The 21,245-nt window shown below is 45.0% G+C and overlaps 1 protein-coding gene across 9 annotated transcripts in view; it reads right to left on the bottom strand.

Annotated features, from left to right (window-relative positions):
* SIPA1L3 (signal induced proliferation associated 1 like 3) overlaps nucleotides 1-21,245 on the bottom strand; it is a 243,923-nt gene that overhangs the window by 150,057 nt on the left and 72,621 nt on the right. The window lies entirely within an intron of this gene.

Here is a 21,245-nt window from a genome sequence, read left to right on the forward strand (position 1 = left end):
CTGAAAACACCATGCTGAGCGAAAGAAACCAGTCACCAAAGACCACATATTACAGGATTCCATTTACATGAACTGTCCAGAAGAGGCGAATCTAGAGACAGAAAGTAGAGCAGCGAATGCCAGGGGCTGTGAGGAGGCAGAATTGTGGAGAGAGAGAGACTGCTAATGGTTGCAGGGTTTCTTTCTGAGTCAATGAAAATGCACTGGAGTCAGAAACTAGTGATGGTTGCACAATCTTGTAACTACATCAAAACCCATGAATGGTACACTTTAAAGGATGAATTTTATGTCATGTGAATTATATATCAATTAAAAGACACTCAAAGGTCTACCCAAATTGAATTACTGGACTGGTAATAAAGTTTGTAATGAAAGTTAAAAAGAAAAAAAAAGAAGTATCCCAAGAGATAAAAGAGGATGCGTGAGTACGATCAAACAGTCACAGGTGGCCCGTGTGGCTAGACTGCTGTGGCTAGGGAAGGTATGCTGTGAGATGCGGCAGAAGCTCACAGTGCTGAGAGAGCCACGGTAGGCCACACACTTTTCATTCTAATTGTGATGGGAAAAAGGATGGTGTGCTACGATTTACATTTCTGAAAGATTCCTCTGGCTGTTGCAGAGAATGTCAGGGTGGGGGCTCAAAAGGGAGGAGGTTGAGGTGGCTGCTGCGCTGTCTAAAGAGAGAGAGTGATGGCTGGGACCAAGGCAGTGGAATGGGAAGGAGGAGCAGATGAAGATCTGTTTCAGATCAAGAACAGCCTTGCTGATGGATTGGCCATGAGAGGTGAGGCAGAAAAGGGAGATTCAAGAATGATCTTCACATAGTCTTATGAGTCTTTCCAAAGCAGTTTTCTGCCAGATGCAAACTGTGCACAGCACAGTAAGAGCAGTTTGCCAAAATGCTATTAAAAAAACTGAATAAATGAACAAAGTCATTGCCATTTCTTTTGTTTGTTTTTTGGTGGGGAATATTTCTGTATTTTCAATAAAGATAAATTTCCTCTCCATATATACACATATATTTATGTCTCTATATAAATATAACATCCTTACCTATACCTGTTTCTACTATCCACTAGTAGATGCTGGTCCAATAGATACCACAACCACCTATCTGCTCAGCCCAGAAACTGAGGGTTATTCTTTATATACACACTTCCTAAGCAAGTGAGAGCCGCTGAGTAGTAACAACCAGGGTCTTACTTCTCTGAGGGGGTCAGAGAAATAGATGAGCCAGTGAGAAGTGAACACTCACTTCTGATGAACAACCTGTAGAGGAGGAATGAGAGGAAGAGATGCTACTCCAGAGACAGGCAGTGGCATCTCTCTCTTTGGTGGGTGGGGAGGAATATGGGATAGTCCAGAGGGTGAAGGGGCTGGGAGGTCAATTTGACCCGATGCCTTTTCCTTCAAGAACATCTACTGCAACGAAGTCCAGCAAGAGACAAGTTATGGCCCCAAAGGGGTCATGAAGCTTCAACCCACTGACAGCCACATCCATCCTGAGGGCACACCAAAACCCTGGAAGACTGCATCCTTATCCTGGAACCCGGAGAGGGCCACCACGGTCACAGACCACAGTGCCAAGAGTGCCCTTGGAGCTGTGCAATGTGTGGTGATGTGTCCAACCAGAACCTCCCTTCCAGGTCCACTGTCCCCAGTGACGGGGCTCAGCCGCTTTATGAACTGGGTGTGAGAGGCATTCCACTGGGTGGCTGTGTGTGTTGGGCTTGGGGTAGAGGGAAGTTAAGTTGTTGCCTGTGTTGCTTGCCCCACGAACTTCAACTGGAACACACCCTGACTCCAGTGTTTCTATAATTATGCTGTGTTATTCTCACAAGGGACAGACTTGGTGGCCCTGCATGCTTCACAAAGCTGACTGATCTCTGTACTTATTTCATTCTACCAGATGATGGGGAATTAAGTTAAATTGCTTGTCATGGTCCCTCGGAAGTTACTTCTCAGCACAGCACTTGGTACCATGTTAGCCCCTCCTGGTCCAGGTAAGCACTGATCAACACCAAGGCCAAGGGTCCCAAGAAGGCCTCTGATGTTGACCAACATGTAAAATGTGTTTCAACCAAAACTGATGACACTGCAAAGTCTCCCCGACAGAGGGCTGGGCTAAGCAGATCATGTAACGTGGAAGGGAAGAGTGCTCACTCCCTGGATACCCATCCCTTGATCACAACACAGGCACACAGACTTCTGTCACTGTATTTTACATAAGGAGGATCATATCGCATTTACTTCTCTGAATCTCATCTTTCCTTAAATGCAGAACAGAAATGCCTCCAAATCTGCTGCCAGTGCTCTTACCCACTATTTCTTAGCAACTGATACTTCACAGTACAAATGAGCCACATTTGACTCCACGATTTCCTGAAAGGTGGGCATTCATTTTATTTTCGGGGTTTGGTTTTTGTTTCACCCCTACAAACAATGCTGCAACAAATATCCTTTTGTACTGGGGCCATTTTTTCTGTAGGGTAGATTCTCAGGAGTGGCAGTGCTGTATCCAAGATTATTTAGTGAATGTTATATAGTTATACTACAGAATGGTTTCCAAAATCAAAGTATAGAAATGCATGTGTAATATGTGTTTGTTTTTGTATTTGTATTATGTATCTCTGGAAGAACAAACCCGAAATGGCTGTCCACACAGAAGAGGAGCTGGGTGACAATGGGCCAGGAGACTTACTTTTCATTGTCTTTTTTTGGTGCCATTGTATGTTTTATCATGTGCATGCATTGCTCATTCAAAACTAAATGAACAGAGGGTGGGGAGTGGGGATGGCTGGGGTAGGGAGGTGATGGGGGTAAAATGGAGACAACTGTACTTGAACAACAAAAAAAATTAAATAAATAAAATTACTGAAAAAGTTAAAGCGTAACTAAATAAATTGAAAGACGGACTATGTTCACAACTAAGAGGACCTAAGATTGTTAAGATGGGCAGTATTTCCCAAACTGATCTACAGACTCAACATAATCTCTATGAAAATCTCAGTTGGTTTCTTTGAAGAAATTGACAAACTGATCCTAAAATTCATATGGAAAAGCAAGGAATTCAGTAGACAATCTTGGAAAAGAACAAACTTAGAGGCCTCACACTTCCAGATTTCAAAACCTATTATAAAGCTACAGGAATCAAGATGGTATAGCAACGGCATAAGGACATGTAGACCAATGGACAGAATTGAGAGTCCGGATTAACCTCGATGGATTTGGTCAACTGATTTTCAACCAGAGTGCCAAGAAAATCTAATGGTGAAAGAATAGTTCTTTCAACACATGATGCTGAGACAACTAGCTATCCCCATACCAAAAAATTTATTTGGATCCCCATATCATACCAATATATAAAATTTAACTCAAAATAAATCTAAGCCTTAAATGTAAGAGCTAAACCTCTTAAGCTCTTAGAAGAAAATATAGGTGAAATTCATGATGCTGGATTAGGACACCAGCATCCTTAGATAGGACATCCAGGTTCCTTAGGTAGGACACCAAAAGCTCAAGAAACAGAGAACTATAGGTGAATGGGACTTTACCCAAATGCAAAACTTTTGTGATTTAAAGAACATCATTAAGGGAAAAGACAACCCTCAGAATAGGAGAAAACTTTGAAAGTAATATATCTGACAAGAGACTTACATCTAGAATATACACAAAACTCTTACAACTCAATTTTTTAAAAGCTCAAATAACCTGATTTAAAAAATGGGCAAAGGCAGTTACAGAAAAAGTTATGTAATGTACAGCATAAGAAACACAGTCAAGAATACCACAGTAAAACTTTGTATGGCGACAGACTGTTACTAGAGTTATCATGGTGATCATTTTATAAGGCATACACATGTCTAATCACTATGTTGTACACCTGAAACTAATATAATATTGTATGTCAACTATAATTTAAAGAGAAATTTTAGGAAAATGGGAAAAAAAACTAAATGAACAAAAAATTTTCCAGGCTGTCTTCTAAAAAGTTTGCAGTGATCCAAATGTCCTCCAGCAACTTGGGTGAGTACTCAGTGAGCTCATTAATGCCCTATATTTTTCTTCTTCAAGGCTGTTTCTCCTCCACCACCCCCTCCCCAACCTGGTATGAGCAGAAACACGTCAAGTTTTATCTGCTCGTGATCCATGATTCCTCCTAGTCTACAGCCCTTGCTCAGGCAGAAGGCAACTCCCAGATATGTTAATTTAGACAAGTCAGCCTGGCTGGCACCTCTCAGCAGCACCAGAGAGAAACACAAGCCAGGGTGGGAACCAGGTCTTCTTCAGGGACCTGGAGAAGGAAGAGACAGGAGCAGGGCACCCTGTTTTAAACTCATACCCTCAGTAGCTGAGTGGCCCAGAGTCCCCCAAATGCCCACAGCCTCTCCGAAAGGGCCAAGGAGGCTTGCGGCAGCAGCTGCTGCTGTCCATGGGACCTGACCTCTCAGGAACAATGTCAAATATGAGAAACAGGAGGGACCAGAGGACAAAGAACATGGAGGAATCAGGCTCATACAAACAAGAGGCCACGTTCACGTCCTACAGGCCAGTCATCCTCTATGCCTGGCCCAGAACCAAAGTCCTCTCTAGCCACCACTTTTTAAGCCCTACTGTGTGAATCCCGTGATGGGAAAACAAAGCTGACATAGTATGCAGACCACGATGGCCCAGAGTGCAGCAGCAACTCCAGCATAACCCATCTACCACTGCCACACTGGCTGTAGGTTTGAAATGACTGCACAGGGGAGGGGACTAAACATAACCAAATGAAAAATCAGCTAGTGGATGGTGGGAGATGGGAGAACATGAGCCATCTTAAAACTGGCAGCAAGTCCATTCGATTCAGCCCATGTTCCGACCTGAACTTAGTGCAGGAGAGGCCCCAGCCTTTGCATGACTGGTTCCCTCTACCTGGAATACACTTGCCCTTGATCCTTCAAGACTCAGCTCAGCAAAAATATGTGCCTGTGGGTATTAGCCAGAGCAGCCTCTGTGAGTGGAACAAAGGAAGACAATCTAAGTGTCCACCAGCAGGGATGGCCTGACAAATTGTGATATACACACACAAAGGAATTCTTTATGTCTCTCCTTCCTTATCCTTCAAGTCCATTAGCAAGTTCTGTTACCACTAGCTCTAAAACACATCCTGATTTGATTTCTTTTCCCACCTTCCTAGGCCAAGCAGGAAGGGCCATCACAAGGGACCTGAGGCAGGTATAAGCTGAGTGTCTGTGGAGCACTGAGGAGGCCCATGTGCCTGGAATAGAGTGAGAGGAAATCATAGTTAAGAGGAACAGATTGTGTGGAGCCTGGCTGGGTAGCCACAGTGAGGACTTTGGCTTTTATTCGGGGTAAGATGGAGCCATGAAAAGGTTCTCAGCAGATGAGGGACAGATCTGCTTGAGTTCCTCTGGCCCTATTCAACCCTCTTCCCCGCCCAAGATGGAAACCAATCTTGAAAAGAAACTGAAGTTTGGCCATTTGTCTATGAGAAATGAACAAACAGAAGGGTCTCCACCAACTTCCTCCAACCCATTAAGGCCTCATGCTGGCCAGCAGAGCTTTGCACTGTGATAAACAATCCATATCACACTGTAGAAACCAGACCCTCCTCCACTGGCCACTGGGAGAATCCCAAAAGCTGATGGGAAACAGTTTAAGGCCACGTGGCCAGGAGAGTGCCAGCTTGGTGATCAGCTAGTGCCAAAATCAAATTCTGACTCTGCCTTTAAGCAGCTGTGTGACCTATGACTCATTACCAGACCTTTCTGAGCCCTAAGCTTCCTTATCAGTAAAGTACTTGGGAGTGGAGATAGTTATTTCCATTCTTGATAAGCCTGTTGGGAGGGTTAAATGAGGCAACAGGGATCCAGTGATTGGCAAAGAGCTGGGCCCAAAAGGAGCCCTCATAGATGTTAGCAAAGCTGTTATGATACCTGAAATATCAAAGACATAATAGCAACATTATCAACTCCTGAAGTCTGAGGACGTCCCTTGGGCAAACTGGACTCTGACAATATTAAACACGGGACTCGAGTTAAGGGTCCTCCAGAGCAGAGAGGCCCCCAGAAGGGAAGTCTGTTTCTCCCTTTCCTTCCTCTCTATAGAGCCACTGCCCAGAACAGCGCCATTCGTGCCAGAGAGAGGAGATGGGCCACAGATGGCTGGAGGGACTGGTGGTAAATGTGCATGGTATGGACATGGTGGCTCAGCCTTGCACAGGCAGAGGCCCCCACAGAAGAGACCCCAGCCTGTATCCATCTCTCTCAAGGAAATGTGAGAAAAGGGAGAATTTTAATAGCATAAAGGCGGTCTGGGGAAATCTCTTGTTTCTTCCCCCCTCCAGAATAGGAGTGGGTCCTTTGGTGTGCTCCATGCAAGCAGGGCAAGGCCTCTGGGGGCCTCAGGTCCACAATGAAAACATGGGGATAATATTCACTGTTCAGGCTCATTCATACTCATTCAGCACTTACTTATTAAGCAACTACCATGGGCCAGACACTGCTCTAGGTGCTGAGATAATCCCTGCCCTCATGGCTCATATGCTAAGGAGGACAGTACAAAAAGCAAATATACAACGTCAAATGACAAAAAGAAAAATAAAGCAGGGAGCAGAAAGTGACAGGAAGGGCTGTTTCAGATTGGGCACTCAGGAAAACCTCTCCGAGGTTCAGGTTAGCCATGCAAGCAGGGACTTGAATCAAGTAGTAAAATCATACATACACATACACATATACATACATAATTTTGGATATGTCTATGTGTACAATATATATACAGGCATATAGCCAAGAATATAGAACCTGCTGTGGAAATATAAGGTGATCTAGTTTGAAAGGTAAGAATGCCCTGGGTTGCCTGGGATTGGAATCTTTCCCCAGATTCCAATTTGCCCTTTGTGGCTGAGAAGTATTAATGAAGGATATTTCTTTTTCTTTCTTTTTTTCATACTTGGCAGCGTACCCCAGACACAGAAGGAGCTCCCTATTGGGACCTTATTCCCCCTTAATCACTGTACAGTGTTCCATTGTTTGAAAAACCTGACTGATTCATCTAGTCCCCTATTTTTTAATGTTTGTTTGTTTGAGAAAAGGGAAGGGAGGGAGAAAGAGAGAAACATTGATGTGAGAGAGAAACATTGATCGGCTGTCCCAATCAGAGACTGAACCCAGCATGTGCCCTGACTGGGAATTGAACCAGTGACCTTTCACTTTGCGGGACAACACCTAACCAACAGAGGCACACCAGTCAGGGCCAAGTACCCTATTAATGGACACACAGGTTAGTTCCCATGTTTTGCTCTGACAAACAGTGTCCTAATGAGTCACCTTGGACATAGATCACTTGTCACACTTGGGAACATCTGTAGGCGAAAACTCCCAGAAGTGGAACTGCTAGGCAAAGGAAGGGTGTGCGCAAGGGTCACACTGACAGAGAGTGCCCAAGTCCTATCCGTAGTGGCAGTCCTCTTTCCCGAGCACCTGCACTGGACAAGCCCACTTCACCACACCACTGCTGCAGCGGGTGCTCACGCTCTGCCTGTGCCCTTCTGAGAGGTGGGAACTATTCTCTCAGCATGATTTTATTTGGCATCTCTTATTATGCATGACATTGGAATATCTTTTTATGTGTCTTAGAGACATTTCCTATTTCTACAGGTGCAGCCCAGGGAAAATACTCCATCTCCATAGAAAATATCCTCATGCCAGTGTTCAAAGCTTTCCCACTACTCCCGTCGGGTCCCCTCTGTTATCCTCCTCAGGCCCCAGTCTGCAAAAGGATGAAAGCCCAACATCCTGTCATTGCGTTCACTATGTGCCATCGTCTTCAGCCATGATGTTGGGATGATGGCAATACTGGCCTCAGAGGACTGCTGCAAGGGTAAAATAAGATGACAACAGGTAAGGGACTTAGAAAAATGGCTGGCATTCAGTGCCCAGTAAATTACTGTCATCATTATTATATTCTGTTAAATGTGAGTCATCACTTCAAGGTTTTATATGTGAAAGTGCTTAGTACCATGCCAATTACCAAGTAGCCACTCAAAAGACAGCTCCTGTTTTTATTATATTACTACTATCATTTGATTCATTTCCTCAGCAAAGTTTATTAATGTGCATATTTGGTGGAAGGGGTCACACCTGTAACAAAACCAACTCCGGTCCCTGCCTTTATGGAGCTGATGTCACAGAGGAAAAAGGCCCTGACTTTGTAAGCAGAGTAGTTCAGGAAGAAATTTGATGTTTAAGAAGATGTTTAAGGAGAGATCTAAAAGAGCAGCCAGCATGGGCAGGCCAGAACGGGGAGGAGGCAGGGAGGAATGACAGGGAGAAGAGTAAGCACTCTAGGGGTTGGGAACAAATGGGACGTGCTGAAGGAACTGAAAACAGGCCAGGCGGCTGGAGGGCACAGCGGAGGGACCATGGGGTGAGGCTGGTGTCGGGCAGCAGGTGGGCACCCAGCAATGCTGGGCCTGGTGCCTTTCCATCGGGGACTGCTTTGGGAATGTGGAGAATACACAAGCACCTCTCATGCTCTAGTAACTCAGGAGTGAAACGAAGTCTTAGTGTCACTACGGTAAATTGCAGCCCATTTGCTGTCCTCAGGGGTCTTGCTTAAATGACTCCCAGCTCAGAGGTTCTGGGAAGAGGATACAGTAGACACCCAGGAAGGGACAGAGAGAACAATAATCCCATCCCTGCCTGCCTACAGCTGACTGGCCTAGGGAGAGCACATGATCTGTCTCAAGAACTCCTTCTCTGGCCCTCATTAATGAGTCCAAAGAAAGATCTTCCCTTCCTTGGGTTGTTTTGCACAGGTGCTTGGGAGAACCCAGTCCTCTTCTCTTTGGGAGCCTGTACTGCAAGGTGTACAGCTTGGTCTGGGGATGACCAGGTTTCTCACCAAGTGAAGGGAAAATCAGAAAGAGAGACTATGAATGTAAGAAAATGAGTAAAGCAGATATGAGGGAAGGCAGTGAGGGAAAGAATCCTGGTAGTGGCATTTGTGTTCTGATTCCAACCCACAGGCTGGCTGCTTCCCAGCACTCATTCTGCCTTTCCCCTATGAGTGGTTTTGGGTGGAAGCAACTACCCCATTAGTGATCCCAAACCCTTGTCAGCAACTAGTTCAGGGGAGGTCACATGACCTGTGCTAGTCCAATCCAAGGAATGCTCTGAAGCTTTGCAGTATAGTTGTTGGACATATCCTCTTCTCAGGCCTGAGCTGAGAAGACGTAAACCTGGATCAGTGTTGGCAGCCAGTCTGTAACCTCCAGGTTTGAGGATGACATGGACATCACAGGGAAGAAGGGAGGAACAGCAAGAAAGTGGGTCACTGATGATGACCCTGACCTCCTGGGTCAATGAGCCCAGAACTCATCCCACCTCTGAGCTTTCCAGTCATGTGCACCAATCCTTTCTCCTGGGGTTTATGCCTATTCGAGTTGGTGTTTCTGTTACGTGCAACCAAGTAACTGACTGGTACCCGGTCCTTCCTGAGCACTTGTGTTTCTCTGGGCCATCCTAGCACCCTCTGGTTAAATCCTCCTTCGACTAAGCTGCTAAAATGGCAGGACTTAAGGTATAGCAATCTGGCCAAGGACTTACCCACACCTCTGCCCCAACCCCCATTTTCCCCAGCTATGAAATGGGGATAATAACAAACACTTCCTTGAGTTTTTAAGAAGATTAAACACATTAGCAATGATTATTCTAAAGCACTGAAGGGTAGCTGAAAGGTCTCAATTTTAGAAAGCAATTAGCCACACCCCTCCCCCATCTTGTTTGCTAGTCCTTTGTTCAGGTCAGCAAGTACTTTCTTCACAAACAGTCCCAAAGAACAGCCAGCCCAGTTTCTGTCAGAAGGGTGGCAGATCTTGCCTCCACAGGGGATTTGAATGAAAGATGGGACTCAACTTCTCCAGTAGCTGGGTGATGGAGGGAGCCCTCATGAGCACATTTCTCCATCAAATGTAAGCTGGGGTCTAAAGTTTCAAAACACAGGCTAGGGCACAGTCCCAGGGAAGACAAAGGGAAGAGAGCCTGGATGGAATAGAAACCACGACACAGCAGGTTCCACAACCAACTCCGCTGGGAGGAGGCTCCCGGGCTGGCTTGCAGCCACATCCGCTCTCTGCACAGCTAACTAGCTATGAGGCAGCAGGAAGAAGGGACCCCACCACGACTGTATTTACAGCTGGGAACTGGCACGGGGATAACTCAGAAATAACTCAGTCAGGAAGTAAGAACTGGAGGATGCTTCCATAGCAACGCCCATCTGGAGATCCTTGCCCACAGCTGGAAACATTCAGAAGTGAGGCTTATCTAGAGATGTACACCAAATTCATTTTTTCCATTTGCACCCGGAATGTGTTACTTAAATTTCACTTCCTTGGGAGACCTCTGGGTAGGCCTTGCTCTGTGGCTCAGGAAATCCTTCTTCTGAGCATTTAGGACACAGGACATACCTGTGTGATGGTGTGTTTCCTGTGTCTTCTCTTTCCGTGGGCTCCAAGCACAGGGTCTGTGTCTGCTTTGCTAACTGGTACATGGCTCAGAACAGGACATCAGTCAATATTTATTGAATAAATAAATCAACTGCTCTGCCCTAAATTTTATTGTTATTCATAACTTCAGCACCTGTAAGTACAGGCAGTGAGCTGAGATGCGTGACACCTCATAGGGTACTCACTACTGTTGTGCCCATCTAGAACCAGGGCTCCTCCTCAAGGCCGGATCCACAGAAGAAATGGAGTTCTTTCATCTTAAGAGAAGGATAGGAGAGAGTGCAAATACTTAGGGCAAGGCTAGGCATGTGGAGCGACAGGTGTTGAGGAATCAGCTTTGATTTCAAGCATTTTCTGAGTAGAAATTTTACAGGGCGGAAGCACACCTCAGCAAGGAAGGCTAGAACAGGCTGCGTGGGGTCCGAAAACAGTAAACAGACGGCTGCACTCTGGGAGATTTCCACCCAACTGCCCCAGAGGCCACGGCTCACAGGATTTCTTACCCTTTCAAATATTTTTCCTGTTTATGAAAGAAATATATGCTTATATACACACATAAGAACTTAGAAAATAAAAAAAATGTGCTAAGAAGAATATAGTTTCCCATATCTCCTACCACAGGATAACCACTATAAAGAAGTTGGTTCGTTTCCTTCCAGTCTTTTTTCTTAGTATGAGCAGTATATGTACAGAGAAGAGTAGAGAGAGATTTTCCCCCTTTAAAGTCTTTCACCTGTGCTTTTCTAGGAGATTTTAAACATCAAATGGCAAAATTACACCTACTTCCCCAAACTGCAGATTCCCCCTTCCTCTCTTTCAATTTTTGCTTTAATCAGAACTGTTATTACAGAGCAGTAGTTTTCAATCCTAACTGTGCCTGACCATCAGAGTAGGATAGAATTGCATGGCCACTATTAATTGAGCAACTACCATAGAAGTGGCTGTTTTGCCCTGGCTGGTGCAGCTTAGTGGATTGAGTGTCAGTCTGCAAACCAAAGGGTGGCCAGTTCGATTTCCAGTCAGGGCACATACCTGGGTTGTAGGCCAGGTCCCCAGTTGGAGGTGCACAAGAGGCAGCCACACACTGATGTTTCTCTCCTTCTCTTTCTCCTTCCCTTCCCCTCTCTCTAAAAATAAATAAATAAATCTTTTTTTTTAATATTTTATTTATTTATTTTTAGAGAGGGAAGGGAGGGAGATAGAGAGAGAGACAGAGAAACTTCAATGTGCAGTTGCTGGGGGTTATGGCCTGCAACCCAGGCATGTGCCCTGGCTGGGAATCGAACCTGGGACACTTTGGTTCCCAGCCTGCGCTCAATCCACTGAGCTACGCCAGCCAGGGCAATAAATCTTTTTTAAAAAAGTGTCTGTTTTAAACATTTTACAAGCAGTATTTATTCTTTCAACCCTATTATTTTACAGATAAGGAAACTGAGGCAGAGTGGTTACACGACTTTCCCAAAGTCACATGGCTATTAAAGTGGTGGTGCTGCGTTCTGAAGCCATGATATCTGGCCCCAAGGTCCGCTTTCCCCTGGCCCACCACTGCTCAAGACCCTGGCCAATAGTGAAACCAACTTGGAGGTTCAGGGCAAGGTTCCCAATGTCCCTATTGCCAAGTTCGTCACAATTATTCATCCTTCTCTTGAGTCATTTCATTTCCTAAAGGAAATGAGAAAATGTTGGAATTCAGCAGAAATGAGACAGCCAGAAGCTACAGCTGACCACATGCACACGTGGGACTCTGCTGGGTTGCCTGAGAAACATTCTTAATGCATGACCCTTCTGGAAGGGCCAGGGGTCAGCTGCTCAGCTGCTGGGTGGGTCTCCCTTCACTGACTGAGACCACACCCAGCTCCAGATGATAAGTGAAGGCCCCTCCCTAACTCCACCAGGAAGTGGGAGGGAGAACAAACTGGAAAACCCACAGCCCACTACCTATTTACATGGGAATCTGCAGACAGGGTCAGGGTCCTCAGCTGCTCTGCTCGATAGGGACTTCTCTTGTGTGTTTAGAGGATTAGTGGGGTTAGAGTCAATATTTGGTCACTGTGCGGGAATCAGCCAGTTAAGTTTTTGTCATCATCCCATGTGACTCCCTCCTCCCCACGGCAAAACCAGACCAACCACAGAGGGGCATTTCCCTGGAACAGATCACTGGAGTTTGTCTCCTGCAGGGTGGAAAGGGAAAACCCCCATTTCAGGAAAAGGCTACTGAGTGCCTGGTTCAGGGAAGGAGATTGCTTTGGGTCTAAAAGTTAATACCCTTCCAGTCGCCCCTGGAGAGGAGGGCTGGGACACCAAGGGCTGCAAGGCTACCACTTAGCCAGCACCACTGGTGAGCAGCAGGACATCAGCTATGTCTCACCGTTGTTCAATTTTTAGGCTGTGTGTGTGTTTATGTGTATGTTGGGGTGGTGAATGGGGTTGTTGGTTTTTGCTGTTAACATTCTAAAAAGGTAAAAAGAAAGGTAAACTCCCATGTACTTGAACCTACATTCAGTAATTATCAAGATTGCCACACAAACTTCATTTATTCCTAATCTGTTTCTTTCTCCCATTTTTAATTCTTGCTGAATTAAAGTAAATCCCAGGTAACGTGTTGTTTCACCTTTACGTGCTTCAATTTGCAGCCCTGAAAAATATGGACATTTTCTTATGTACCCAAAATGTTAGGCTGGTTTCACTACTGATCAAATAACAATGAATGTTTTCCTAACAGATAAGAGCCAATACTGACAAAGTATAAGGGAAAGGGGTCATTCTGGCTCCTACTGGTGAAGTAATGCTTTTCTGGAGGGCCTCTTGGGAATACAAATCCAAAAAGATTTAACAACCTCTGCGTATCTTCTGACTCAACTTTTCCATTCACATACTCATCAAAAACCGGATGTCTACCATGTGCCTGGAAGTATTCTAAGCATTCTTCTCCCTGGTACAGATGTGGAAACTTAGGCACAAAGAAGGAAAGTCATTTATCCAAGGTTACATAGCTCTTAGGTGCCATAGCCAATACTTGAACTGAAGCAATCTTGGTTTATATGGCAATACCATGTCCCGGCAGAGTGGCATTCTGGGCCTTCTGCTTGGGAAGGCAGTACTATACAGGAGTTAAGACCTCAGGCTCTGAGGAGGAAAGATTGGGGGTTCAAATCCCTGCTCTGCGACCACAAACTCTATGAGATCCTGACAAGCCATCTCTCTGCTCCTTGATTTTCCTCATCTCTGGAGGGGGTCATACAATAATAGTGTCTACTTGCAGCAAACACTTGGTTTGAAATTTGTGGCCATTCCTAACTCCTGTCTTTCTTGCTGCCTCCTGTTGCACAGACATCTAACCCTCCCAGCCTCCCTTGCAGCTAGGGGCAGCCACTGGCTCCTTTATGGCCAATGAGAGATAAAGAGAAGTCTGCTGGGGGTAGGGCTGTTATGGGGACATATTCTCTTCAGAAAGAAAAGGCACAAGAAGAGAAAGCCTTTCCCCCTTCTCCTTCTCCCTGCTTGAGATGCTGTGTATAAAAGGATGCTATCATTAGGTGGGGGCAGCCATCCCTCAGACCATGCAACAATAAACATCGGGACAAAATGCCTTCACATCGAGGGTTGGGAAACAGAAAGAGAGAAAGCACCCAGTTCTTAAGAGTGTCACTAAGCCTCTGCCCCAACCTGGAGCTTGTTACCTCCAGTGCTCAGCCAAGATTCACCAGGCATCTTGTCATCCACAGGCCGATGTGTTCCAACTCACACTGCCTCCCAGAGTAAGGGTGCAATGCCATCAGGCTGTGAAGTGCTTAGCACATTGTTGGCACATACTCAGTGTTGGTCAGAGATTATCACCATTGTGACAATTAGCTGCTCAAAGCCCCACCACAGCTCCTACATCCCACTGCAAGGAGCGAAGGTGACGGCAGCAAACACTCGGTACATTTCATCACCCACACTGTCACCTCTGGCAGAGGGAACTATAGGTGCCAGACTGCTGCTCCACTCTGAGGTGCAGGGCCCTCAGGGACTTTAACCCAGTCTTCAAGGGCACGAAAAAGCCAAGGAGGAGACAGAAAGGGGACCCAATAGCTCAGTAACATCCCAAGGGAGCCACAGACTTTCCATGGCTGAAAAACCAGATCAAAGCCCAGATTGGACCCCTTTTTCCTACTGCCGCACACTCCAACTGCCAGGGTCCATATGCGCTGGCGCCATCGCTACCACATGCTCACACCTCTACAGCTACTTACTTGGCACTTTTCTTTAGCTGTGTTCACTTTTGTTTTGGTTTACATACCAACATTAGCCTCACCCAAAGCCGAAACAGCCATGGAATACTGGGCTTGATGTACTACTGAAATTCTTTTCCTGTTATGCATTCAAATAAAAGTACAACCATTAAAATGTTTAGTGTTTATTCATATACCACCTCAAATTATCTAGTGGAACAATCTGACCTTGAGAAACCTGTCCCGATGGCAGTTAAGATATTGTTTCTACTAAGCACATTCCTATCCCCTTGCTTCTCACATCTTTCCACTTACATTCTAGAAACACAAAAGCTCGAATGTTATCTCTGAACAACCCCCTCCAGAGGCTGAGGTCTCTCCCAAACTCCTCCGTCAGGGCTCTGTTCTCTGGAATATATCCATGGTTTATACTCTCTGCATATGTTGTCCTCTATGATGGGTTAACCGTAATAGCAGTAATAACAGCCAATGTGCACGCAGGACTTTCTCTGTGCCAGGTGCTGCTTTACGGACTTTATACAGAATAACTCATGATCCTGGCACGGCATCATGAGAAGTGGGCATATTACTCCCATTTCACAGATGAGAAAACTGGAGCATCAGTCAGTTTACTCAAGTGGCTTGCTTAAGGTCCCACCATTTGGACATGATGTATGTAGGGCTGAATACAGGTAACTGACCCCGGGGCCCACCCTTCTAACCTGCTCACTGCCCTGCTGCTTCTAGAAGAGTCAACAATGACCAAGCTCCGTGTTGACTGAATACTGATGCTGAGCCAGTCTGAGGAACTTACCTAAAGTCATGCCACAGGACACCTGGGATCTAGGCCTGCTGACCCCCACGTTCACTCCTGTCCTGCACAACTAACCACAGAGCCAGCACACATGGGAACACGGACTGAACCTTCCTTGACACCCTGAGGCCCTGGTGTACCTCCACTGCCCGGCTTTCTCACTGTCTCCTTTAGCTTATGTCATTCAGCCATGGAAGGCCGACTCTCCTGTGAGAGGAGGAAACGAGCCCCCGACACAACCACGTGGAGCCTCATGTCACCACCTCTCATGCCCAAGGGGGAGTTGGCTGGTCAAAGTGGAGTTTCCTAAAGCCAACCCATTCATAACATTATTCTGTGCAAGGTTTCCTCTCACTGGCTGCTAGGCCAAGGGCCCACATTCTTTATCAGTAGTTAAATCCTGACAGTTAATGCTTTCCATGAGTGCCAGGCCCTGTAACAAATGCTTCACTGGTACTGACTCACCGAATGCTCACAGCATACTCAATGATGAGGTGGGGACCAGCATCATCCTTGTTTTAGCATGAGGAAATGCAGCTGCGCAGAGGCTAAACCCACTGGCCCAAGGCCATGGAGCTGGGGAGTAGTGATTCCAGAGGCCGTGCCTTAAGTACTCGGTGACACTGCCTCCCACAACATAATCTCTCCTCTGCACTGAGCCCTCAGAAAGTGCCTGGCTCTGGGCTTTACATGAGGTGACCTCAGTGAATCACCACCCCCAACCCCATACACACATACCTCGATGAGGTAGGTATTTTACAAATGAAGAGCCTGAAGCTCAGAGAGGTGAAGTCACCTACCCAAGGTCACATACCTAGTACAGGGTGGCACCAGGACACTGCTGCCTACAGTTTGACTCCAAAGTCAAGCTGCGAGGCTCCATAGCCTCACGCCTAAGCTCTGAAGGGCCCAAATCTCCACCCTGTCCCCAGCAAGCCCCTAAGAGAAATTAGCCTCCTGGCATTGAATAACCTGTCCCCCATGAAGCAGGGCTTCTTTTTAGCACCTGAGACCTGGCTGTTTGCCAGGAACAAGCTCCTGGGCAAGAACTGACTGATATGGAAAAACAGAACTGAAACCCAAGCATCTTAACTGTTGACAAGAAACTGGAGGAAAGAGGAACTCATCTCACTGTGACTTAAAATCGGAAGGTGATGATAATAATAGCCGGTACTTCCTGTGTGTACTGTTCTAAAGCACAGAAATGATTATTCCCATCCTACACATGAGAAAGCCAAGGCAAAGTGCCACAGTAAGTTATCTGCCCAAGGGCATATAGGTGGTAGGTGGTGAAGCCAGAGCTGAAATCTAGAGTCTAGGCTCCTATCTGCTGCTCTCTTCCACCAAGTCCTGGTGCTTTAACACCCTCCTCACCTATGACACAAACCAAAGAGCTCATTAATGCCTCATGCCCTTAAGAAGGCTAGGTTTGGCAGGGCTGCTATCCAGAGCTTCTCCAGGGCAGCTAGCTTTCAGCTGGCCTCCTTTGGATAAGAAGAAAGTGGGCTTTGGGCATAGAGTGTCAAGGATTTGCAAGGATTTGCATGACAGCACAGCTGGGCCGCCTTTGGCGGAAAAAAATGAAAACCACAGCCTTGGTCGGGAAGTCAGAGAACCCAGCCATGAAGTGAAGGGTCTCGTACTTAAATGACCTGCAGTCTCTGGGTCAGGGACTAGAAAAGGGTGGTAAGATCAAGGGAGGGGCCAGGTCTCCAGTCCCTCACACCTCTTTCTCAATGCCAAAATCAGCTGCCCTCAGCCCTTCCCTTCGCTACAAACACTTCCAGGGATGGAAGAAAGCAGAGGTTTCAGGGAGCAGACTCAGGGCCTGCAAGTCCTTCCCACCACATTCTCCCCTTTGTTCACCCAAATCAAGCCATGCTAGCCTCCTCTCTGCTCCTTCAACTTGCCGAACTTGTTCCTACCTCAGGGCCTCTGCACATACTCTTCTTGCTGCCAGACACCTGCATTTTCCAACTATTTTGCATGGCTGGCTCCTTTTTATCCTCCCAGTCTTGGATCAAATGTTACCTCCTCAGACAAGCCCTTACTGATCCCACTCTTTAAGGTACCCCTCCCAGCACACACACATATCAGAGTGCCTGCTTTTTTTTTTTTCACAGCATTACCAAGTTTCTTCATAGCACTACCGATTACCTCTGATACACACTGTTTCCTTCTAGTCTGTCTTCCGCCACCAGGCCTTGCACTCCAGAAGGGCAGGTACTGTGTTTGTCTTGTCCTCTGTGTCCTTGGAGCTTACAAAAGTGCTCGGCACAGATTAGAAGCTCTATGAATATTTGCTGAATGACTACCTAAATTATCTTCTTGAGGGTTCACCAGGATGATATGCTCTAGTTTGCTATAGAGTTGTCTGTGCCAGAGATATTTGAGAGTTGTCCACATGAAAGATATTTGTAGACTACCAGACCAGCATTATTCCAAAGCAACCTAAAGCACAACTGTAACAACAATAATTACAATATAGTGATGCAGCTAATATTTAGTGAACACCTACTCTGTGCCAGAAACTGTGTAAGGTGATTTAGTAGTTTGAACCTCATAAATAAGTTTCCAGGTATAGTAACTTATTCTTTTCTTCATTTTACAGAGATGGACATGGAGGCTCGGAAAGCATGTCACTTGCCCAAGGTCACATTTTAGCACTTCAGTAAGGATCCAATACAGTGTGGGGCCCTTACCCACTGCCCTGCCCTGCCCTACAGAAGACTCACGGCGATGCTCCCCGAGATTGCAACAACACGGCACACCTGGGAAAGCGACTCATTGTTCTCACAGATTCAGCCAGGCTGGGTCTTTCTTCCAACTCCTTCCACAAAAAACACACAGTTCCTCACAACTCCAGAAGCTCTAATTCTAACTGTATCTGTACCGAGCAAGCTTACCGATCAGGGTTGATTTTACAGCAGTGCTGAGCGGCCGTTTTTGACTGAAGTCACTGGTTCTCAGGCTCAGAGGTTGAACTTCATCTCCCCTAGAATTGAGCTTGTTTCTCCTCATACTTGAAGCAAAGGCTGAATTATTCTTCAAGTCAAAATTATCATATAACACCTAAGAACAACAGCTGACTCCTACACCTGTACCTGTGTGCCAGATACTTTAAAATTCCAATTCATTTAACCCTCATAGCCACCCCATAGGATAGGTCCTATTATTATCCCCACTTCACAGATGAGAAAATTGAGGTCTTGAGAGGTACTGTCCCTTGCCTAAGGTTACCCAGTAAGCAGCAGAGTTGGATTAGAACCCCAACCTGTGGCTCCAGAATCTTCTTTTAATCATTATCCACTGCTGCCTCTCTAATTCTGATTTGACACCTGCTCAAAAGATACTGCAAGTCAATTCTGTTTAGCTGTTAACAGTACCACATGAGCCACTCATTCGCTCATTCATTCAGATATGTTTTAAAAACCTATTGCATGGTCAGGATTGGACTAAAGGAAGTAGATATGAGGCTCCCACCCTCCAAATGTTGGGCTTGGGGAACTAATGACTGAAAAGACAATTTTATAATATCATACTTAATACTGAGAAGTTTGACACTTTCTGAGAACAGGGACAAACAAGGATGTCCCCTCTCACCACTGCTTTTCAACATCACAGCAACTGTCAACCCCTTTCACCTCATGACATAAACAAACGAAGTACTAAGTTCTGTGGCATACCAAAAAATATACTTTGGTATATAAAAAAAAAATCATCAGATCTGACAAAAGAAATAGGTTTAATTTGATTCACCCCCCACTGGACAGCTACTGTTGTGCCTGCTGCCGTCGTTTTCTAACGGGACAGTCTGAGGGGAACAGGCCAGTGCCCTGACTACAGTCAGGTGCTGCACACTTTAAACATTCTTGCGGCCTACCGGTTGAAAATTGCTGCAACAATATATTGAAAGTCCTAGTTAATTCAATAAAACAAGAAAAGAAAAAAAAAGATATACAGATAGGGAAGGAAGGAATAAAACCGTCTGTATTTGTGGATGACATGATAACCTACGTAGAAAATCCTAAAGATTTGAAAACAAAAAACTCCTGGAAACAATAACCATTTATAGCAAGATTATAGAATACAGGTTAATAATCAAAAGTCAATCCCTTTCATATATACCAGCAATGAACAAGTGGAATTTGAAATTAAAAACACAAAACCATGTACATTAACACCCTCCAAAATGAAATACTTAGGTATAAACCTAGCAAAATACACATAAGAGTTATATGAGCAAGACTATAAAACTGTGAAGAAAGATATCAAACAAGAACTAAGTAAGTGGAGAGATATTCCATGTTCATACATAGTAAGAGTCAATATTGCCAAAATACCAGTTCTTCCCAACTTGATCTACAGATTCAAAGCGATCCAAATCAAACTCTCAGCAAGTTATTTAGAGAGGCAAAGACCCCAGAACAGTCAGCACAATATTAAAGAAGAGCAAAGTCAGAGGACTGACACTACCTAACATCAAGACTCACTATAAAGTTACAGTAATTAAAACAGTGGTATTAGTGAAAGAACATCCAAATAGATCAATGGAACAGAATAAAGAGCCCAGAAATAGACCCACATAAATATAGTCAACTCTTCTTTGATAGAGGAGCAAAGGCAATACTAACAAAGCAAAGATAATAATCTTTTCAACAAATGGTGCTGGAACAAGTGAACATCTACGTGCAAGAAAAAAAAAAAAAAAAGACTCTGAATACAGACCTTACACCTTTCACAACAAGTTAACTCAAAATGGGTCTCAGACCTACATATAAAACATAAACTATAAAACTGGCCAATAACATAGGAGAAAACCTACGTGACCTAGGGCACAGCTATGACTTTTAGATACATCATCAAGGGCACAATCCATGAGAGAAAAAAATGGACAAATTGGATTTCATTAAAATTAAAAGATGATCTGTGAAAGACGTTGTCAAGAGAAAGAGAACACAAACCACAGACTCTTAAGAAAATATTTACAAAAATATCTTGGGCTGTTTTCCAAAATATATAAAGAACTCTTAAAACTCAACAAGAAGAAAACAAACAATTCAATTTTAAAATGGGTCAAAGACCTTAACAGACACCTCACCAAAAAAGATGTACAGATGGCAAATAAATGTATGAAAAGATGCACCACACTATATGTCATCAGGAAAATGCAAATTAAAAATGAGATACCTCCACACACCTATTAGAATGCCCCAAATCCAGGACACTGACAACACCAAATGCTGGCAAGGATGTAGAGCAACAGGAACTCTCATTCACTGCTGGTGGGAGTGCCAAATGGTACAGCCACTTTGGAAAACAGTTTGACAATTTCTTATAAATCTAAACATACTTCTTGGTATGTACCCAAGTGAGTTGAGTACTATGTCAACACAAAAATCTGCACACAGATGTTTATAGTAGCTTTATTCGTAATCACCAAAACCTGGAAGCAACCAAGATGTCATTCAGTAGGTGAATGGACAAACTGTGGTGCATTCAGACCATGGGAAGAAAAGATCAAGCCATGAATAGATATGGAGGAACCTTAAATGCTTATTACCAAGTGAAAGAGGCCAATCTGAAAAGACTACATAGTATATTGATTGATATTCTTGAAAACATAAAAATTTGGAGACAGTAAAAAGATTGGTGGTTGCCAGGAGTTAGGGGAGAGGGATGAACAGGTAGAGCACACAGGATTGTT

The sequence above is a fragment of the Phyllostomus hastatus genome, unplaced genomic scaffold (genome assembly GCF_019186645.2).
Source record: "Phyllostomus hastatus isolate PE091 unplaced genomic scaffold, TTU_PhHast_1.1 phas_contig_5, whole genome shotgun sequence".
Classification (NCBI taxonomy): Eukaryota; Metazoa; Chordata; class Mammalia; order Chiroptera; family Phyllostomidae; genus Phyllostomus; species Phyllostomus hastatus.